Raw genomic sequence first — 6,000 nt, forward strand, 5'->3', positions numbered from 1 at the left:
GTTTTCCTTGAGTCATCAGTCCTAACAGACAGGTTGCCAAGAACAGAAACAACATAAAACAACATGTTACAAAAACTTCTGCTAAGCATCTCAAAAATAAAATGGTACATTTTTATCACAACCGAGGGGTGGATATTTGGAACTTAATCATGTTTAGCTTCTGTTGTCTTCAGTGTTACATGCAACAGATATGAGGTAGAAGTAGGATGAGGTTTGATGGTATTACTGCATATATTTCTCTTCTTTAAAGCCCACTCTGTAATCTGTATCAATACAACAATGTGCATTTAGAGAGCACAGCTGAATTTTGAGATGACCTTCAAATGTTTATATTCCAGAAATCGCAGCCATTCTTTTTCCGGATCTGTCTCACGCTTTATCCTCTTCTAGGCCTTTTCTCCAGGACACGTTATGATGCATCACATTTTACTACAGGATGATGAAAGGCAGCTGGCTAGGAGTTCCAGCTCCCGTCATATGAATATGAAAATAGATTCTGGCTAGGTTAGCCTAGCTGTTGGCTATGGAGGGAAATCCATTTCTTGCTAGTTGCTGTTGGGTTTGTTTCTGGACTCCTGGATCCTCTTCCCGCAGTTCATAGCTAAGCTGGAGACGGCAAATGAGGAAAGGATGATGATAGAGCTCCCCACAAAGTGAGATGAGGCTCCTCTGGGGGCTGCTCTCAGAGCTCTCCTGGGGAAAGTTTCTCTGTCAAAGGCTGTCGTGGCAGTCATTGTCTGTGCCACTGGCTCCATGGTTGTGGAAGGTAGTCAGATGTCAGAAAGCTGAATTCCAAGGCAAGTTGGCTGCTGTAGCCTCAGCTGGAGCTGTCTGAATCACTCTGTGCTGCTGATTCCTTTCTTGATCCTTCTTCTATGGTCATTTATAACTTCCCCAGACTCCTCTTAAGTCCTTTGAGGAGCTCAATGTCCTGTTGCGTCAATGGGATTAGTTAGCGGTTGGCCCATGTGTAGATATGACTAATGCAGATCTATTTCAGCTTAGGACTGCGCAATGTAATTCTATTAGATCATCCTGTCTTTGTTCCATAGTGAATAGGCAGCGTTATATATGGAATACAATCTTGCACTTTGTAAACATACAGTTATTGGCCACTTTGTTAGGTATACTTGGTAGAACTACCTTAATTCCTCATGGCACAGATTGAACAAGATGCTGAACGTATCATGGATTGTGATAGCATTACGTGATTGCTACCAATTGGTTTCTCATTCATGATGCAAATCTTTGTGTTTCACAACATGCCAGAGGTGATATCTGGTGACTGAAGTTCAGTTGAGTACAGTGAACTCATTGTGATGTTAAGGAAACCAGTTTGAGATGATGTGAGCTTTGTGACATGGAGTGTCTTCCTGCTGGAAACAGCCATGAGAAGATGGCTGCACTGTGGTCATGGACATTGTCAGTAATAGTAGTCAGACAGGCTGTGGCCTTTTTGGCATTTAGGAGCCCAAAGTGTGGCAAGAAAATATCCCCCACACCATTGCACTACCACTTTGAACCTGAACCCCCAATAAGGGAGCAGAATATCAGCCCTAGCAGAATGTTTCGAAATCTTCTGTTGCCCAGTTTCATTGAGACTCTGCGAGTTGTAGTCTAAGTGTCCCGTTCTGTGCTGACGGGAGTGACAGTACGGTCTTCTGCTGCTGTAGCCCATGTATTCGAAGTTTGATGTGTTTTGCATTTAGAGATGCTCTACTGTTGATCTCAGCTGTAACAAGTGGTTATTTGAGCTTTTGTTCCCTGCCTATCAGGTTGCGGCAGTCTGGCCATTTTCTGATCTCTGACATCAGCAAGGCAGAGAACTGCCTCTCTCTTTTTCAGATTATAGCATGTAAACTGGAGATCATTGTGGGACAAAATCCCAGTAGATAAACTGTTTTTGAAATAATCATACCACCCCATTTGGCACCAAAACCAATACAGATGCACATTCAGAAACATTTGATCAAATTTTTTTCTCCCATTCTGATGCTTAGTTTGAACTTAAGCAAATCATTTTGACCATGTCTGCATGCCAGTGAGTTACTGCCATGTGTTTGGCTGTTTAGATATTTTCATTTACGAGCAGTTGAACAGGTGTGCTTAACATTTTATGACAAAACAAAAAGAAACTATACCACCTTACCCTCCAAATATTTCTTTTGATTTTTAAATCCAACTTTAAATACGTTCCACATTTAATATTTAATTCAAGTCAGAGAAATAAATATGAAAAGCTAAACCTGATAAAGTAAGGCCGATATTCAAAAAGTAAAAAGAAAGAAAAGAAGACATGAGGTGAAGCAGACCAGAACCTACAAACATTTTGTGAGTCACTGAGGACCGTCAAAGAGGACTGTTGTGTTTTGTTTTTTTTCCCGACCACGTAACGTCTGCCCCCTTCGTTAAGAAAGCTGAGCTGTTGACTGAAAAGGATCAGGGGAAGATCCAGGCTGATTTGCAGGCAAGAGTACATCAGCTTAGGAAACTGAGCAGGATACGTACACACATCAACCTAAAAGTTATAATTAACATTCTGTAAATACATTTTCCAAATATTTTATATATTTTATATTAGCTATAAGTATCACTCAATGTTGATACATTTTAAATAATCTGTTCTCATTTAACCCCAGCGTGTTAATGAAATGCTCCACAGCCAACATAATTTTTCATCTTTCTTCGTTTTCTATATGATTTATATCGCAAATACTCTTACATTTTATTACACTCAGTGACGCTGAAAGGACTTTTGTGGATTTTGTCCTGGACTTTTGCTGAAACAAATCAGGAAAGATTTTTCTGAGGGGATTTTTAAACTATTTTTCAACATTGTATGCATTAAACAGTACACTGATAATTGGGCCCAAATGTATTATTTTACTCCCAATCATTTTTGTTTATGCCACATTACTTGTTTAGAATTCCTAACGCTATTAACATATTTAGTTTGTGATTGAACTGATATCATTGATCATGAGTGAAATATACATATATACAGCATACAGTGAACTGTACGTGTAAAAAAGTAATTTCTGAATTCACTGAGACGTAAGAAAAAGCTTCCACCAAAGATCAGACTGTACAGCCAGCTTTAATTTGAGCTGGCTTTTGGCACTGAGGAACATATCCTGTCTTGACCCAGGCACAAGGGGTCAGCAGGTCTCTAAATCTGTCATTACGCGTAGTCCTAGTTTCTTTAGTTCATCTCTTTAATTGTTTAATTGGATTGCACTGTTTTTTTTCCACTACTAGCACAGAAAGCTTTCATGAATTAATCTCTGGTGGTGCAGCTGTTGTAGTTGTGTGAGACAAGAAAATCACGCTGCATAATTTTGTCCAAAAATAGGAATTATTTATGTAACTAATCACAACTCAAACACTCCTTCTGCTGCTCTCTGACCCGTTAAATGTCAGACTGAACTTAACAAGGTCTGTAATAGAGATGCATGACCTAAAGTCATGTGAATAAGAGCACCCTCCTTCAGTCCTAAGGTTTTACATACTAGGGCATAATACCAGGTTCTGAAATTATTTAATGCAACCCCAGATGAACAGCAACACGACATATTACACTGTGTCATTATTTAACGAAAGCTAAGCCAAAAGGCAGAAACAATGTGAATCACTCCATGATTCGTGATTGGCCCACACTTCTTTACAGTGTTGCTTCATTTCCTTGAGGTTTGTGCTCAGTTGTTCATGCACATTCCTATCATAGCCTTTCAGTCAGGTTGAGGTCTGGACTTTGACTGGGTTCTTGCCATTCTGTTGTATATGTGCTGGATCATTGTCCTGTTGTATGATCCAATTTGGTCCAAGCTTTAATTGACAGATGCCCTCACCCTGCCAAACAAGCCATGCATGTTCGGTGTTTTTCTAATTGTACTTTCATGAAATTTAATATTCTAACTCTTGTTTTATTGCAGTTTATCTGAGTATTGCACAGTCTGACCTTGGAGGACCTCCAGTCATGGGAAGATTTTGCTGCCAAAATTCAAATTAAATAAATAATAACACAGTGTAATATGCTTAGGTTCTGTTCATCTGAGGTTGTGTTTAAATCAGGTGATGTAAGGTGATGGGTGGATGGATGGATATGTAAAGACTTAGTATTGGGCGTACTTTCTTTTCACTGTAAGCATCCAAGCAACATTTACGTAATAAGGTTATCACTTGCAGTATCTTCAGAATGAAAGATCTGTTGCTATGGCATGAAAAACTGCGCTGTAATTAAGAGAAATGTGAAGGAGGCCGTTCACATTGTTGACATTTCCACAAAAATATCAACAATGTGAATTTCAATTTGTGATTAAAAAAGGGTTGCCCTTCAAAACAAATCTCTTTTGTGATTTCACATTTTCAATGTGATGCAAAAAGCTGCTCGATGCAATGTTGTATTTAAACAGTCAAGATAATGTTACTGATTTTGTTTTATTTAATATCAAAGACAGTCTGCACCATCTTATTAAAAAATATCAGATGGCTAAATGTTTCGTAAATGCCATCATCTGTGTCAAGTGACCTTTGAGGATTTCTTCATTAAACTGCAGAAACGTCTGCCTGACATTTCATGTTTGCCTTCTTCTGCCTAAAGATTTAAAGACAATTCAGCAGATAAGACACCGCTTTATTTGTAATTTATATTCATATGGGCGTCATTTTGTATTTGCTAAAGGTCACTGGTATATATTCCCACAGCCTTGAACGTAGTTTGATCTCAAGCTGCTTCTTCTCTGTGGGTCAGCAGTATGAACTCCTGCTGTGCTTTGCTGAACCTCCACAGACACCGCTCGTCTTAAAATTCAGATAAATTATTTTCTGTGGGGCTGTCTCAAGAGGCCTAACATTTCACTTGGCCTTTTCACCATAGGCCAGCTAGTTTTGCTTGAACTAGCCGATCCTGTCCACATGGTGTCTCTGTTGCCCCACACTGGTATCTGGACTGTAAGCTTCTGCACATCTATGAAAGAGAGATGTTTTCTGTGAAGAGAAAGAGGTTATGACCCTGACATCAACTCACCAGTTACTTTATAAGATACACCCGTGAAGTCAATACAACAGATTGGCCATGATAAAATCAAAAAGTGATCTTTTTATTTTCATGTTTATCATTTAGGCCATGCACTAAAGGGAATTAAAAGTGTTCCTAATACTTTGCTGCTATTTTGCAATTTTTAGGGCAACCCAAAATCCAGTAAACCACACTCACCCATTATGGCCTCAATAGCAAACAAGATTTTTACCTTTTTGATGATCTCAGCAACAAGTGAAAAATAAATAGTTCATTAAAGTTATAGCAGAGTTGTATTGAATTGCACTGTATTTCCCAGGTTTACCCAATACGGTAGTTTAAGTGTAATTTCAATTTGCTAAACGGTATTAGATGATTAACAAAAGGATCAACAGGATGTTTTTTCACTTGAACTCTCAGTATGAGGTCCAAAGAAATGTTGATGTAACTGAAAGAGGCCATCGTTAGGCTGAAATAAACAAAATAAATGATTCAGAGAGAGTAAAACCGACAGGAGTGTCCAAATCAGAAAAAGAATGACTTAAAATAAACACTCTGGTCAGCTCAGAAACATGAAAGCACCTCAAAGGGGATGGAAGAAAAATAAAAAGAATTATTAAATTATTATTATCATTATTTCCATAGTTAAGAAAAACGGCTTCACAACAGAATACTCTCAAGGAGGCACATCATGGTCAGAGTCTACATAAACAGAAATACAGAGGGGTTACAGCAAGGTGCAGACCAATCCACCTGGTGCATAACACAATGGTGGAGGCAATAACAATAGTAAAGAAATCTGTACTGCTATTCTTTCAGCTAAACGAGTAAAAGATGACCTGATTTCCAGTTACAGATGTTAAAGATGACACACTTCATTAACATTTTAAGCAGGATTACTTTTTTATGTCCGTCTTTTGCAGTTTTAAAAAAACTTTGGGAGCCCTGCGTGATCAGTGCTTAGTAGTATCTTCTTTGGAAAA

The sequence above is a fragment of the Diplotaxodon limnothrissa genome, linkage group LG6 (genome assembly GCF_057381915.1).
Source record: "Diplotaxodon limnothrissa isolate DT_005_m linkage group LG6, D_limnothrissa_male_GT1.1, whole genome shotgun sequence".
NCBI lineage: Eukaryota > Metazoa > Chordata > Actinopteri > Cichliformes > Cichlidae > Diplotaxodon > Diplotaxodon limnothrissa.